The sequence below is a fragment of the Pseudomyrmex gracilis genome, unplaced genomic scaffold (genome assembly GCF_002006095.1).
Source record: "Pseudomyrmex gracilis isolate BER0280 unplaced genomic scaffold, ASM200609v1 scaffold_1117, whole genome shotgun sequence".
Taxonomy (NCBI): domain Eukaryota; kingdom Metazoa; phylum Arthropoda; class Insecta; order Hymenoptera; family Formicidae; genus Pseudomyrmex; species Pseudomyrmex gracilis.
The window spans coordinates 36,279-37,312 of record NW_018021701.1 but is presented as its reverse complement, the minus strand read 5'-3'; the positions used below and the strand labels follow the sequence as shown (position 1 = coordinate 37,312).

Genomic DNA, 1,034 nt, shown 5'->3' with positions numbered 1-1,034 from the left:
AAAAATAAATTTATTTGTTACCTGCAGTAGCTGTAGGCTTTTGGCGAATAAAAATGTAGTGTTAAAGCAAATTTCTTTATTTCGTCTGTATATCTGCATCTTCTTGGTGATTTATTTCGGTTCTGCCATTCATTTTTGAATAACTCTCCAACCATTCCATTAAAGTTTTTCAAAATCAATTCGCACCCATCATGTTCAAGAACATTCTTGTGCCTATATTGTCATTATATTGAACACTTTCTTGCATATATTTTTCATTTATTTATGCTACATACATATATATATATATATATATATATTGTTGATCACGCAGTAATTTTTCTTCATTTCACTAAAGAATTATATATTTATATATAATTGTTTAGTGAAATGAAGAATGATACAGGTATTTGAAGTAAATATGACAATCCTGGTAAAAATTCCAGATAAGAAATATCAAATGTATTCAATATTGCATAAAACTCATGNAGAATATTTATGCACTATATTCGATAAATTTGAAAAGATTGTTATCTGAAACTTTTACAANGAAATATCATTATACTAGAAATCCCAGTATACAATTACACTTCGAATGTGCTCGAGTGTATATGTAAAATGGGATATAGTATTTATCTTCAAATTACCTTAATTGTTTTAATAAATCTTGGAGTGAACGAAGTGTTTGATCTTTTCTTCTTAACTTTTGTTTTAATGTTTTAATTTCTCTCTTCATTTTTTTCTTTCTTGGCGAGATTTCTTGCTTTTTAAAATGTAATGTGCAACTATGCATTATTTTTTTCTGTATCTTAGGATGCTGCACAGTATCGGAGACATTTATACTAGTTGCCACAGTTGACAGATCAGCAATCAAAGCAGAAGAAAGCTGATCTGTTGCTATTGCAGATGTTGATGNAAGATCGATACTTGCATTTTCTACTACTGTAACTGTGGTTAGAGGATNGGCAATTGAATTTTCTGGTGTACTTGATATTTGTGAAAATACATTTTCTGACGTGTTGAGAAATATGGACGGAACAGCACTATAATTTAAG

The 1,034-nt window shown here is 28.9% G+C and overlaps 1 long non-coding RNA gene across 1 annotated transcript; it reads right to left on the bottom strand.

The window, feature by feature from the left end:
* Window positions 1–114: 114 nt before the first annotated feature.
* On the bottom strand, window positions 115–1,028 carry LOC109861886. Its single transcript, XR_002251039.1, has 2 exons — window positions 627–1,028; window positions 115–213 (listed from the first exon to the last, which is right to left on the bottom strand). It is a non-coding gene; the product is annotated as an uncharacterized LOC109861886 (long non-coding RNA).
* Between the last annotated feature and the right edge of the window lie 6 nt (window positions 1,029–1,034).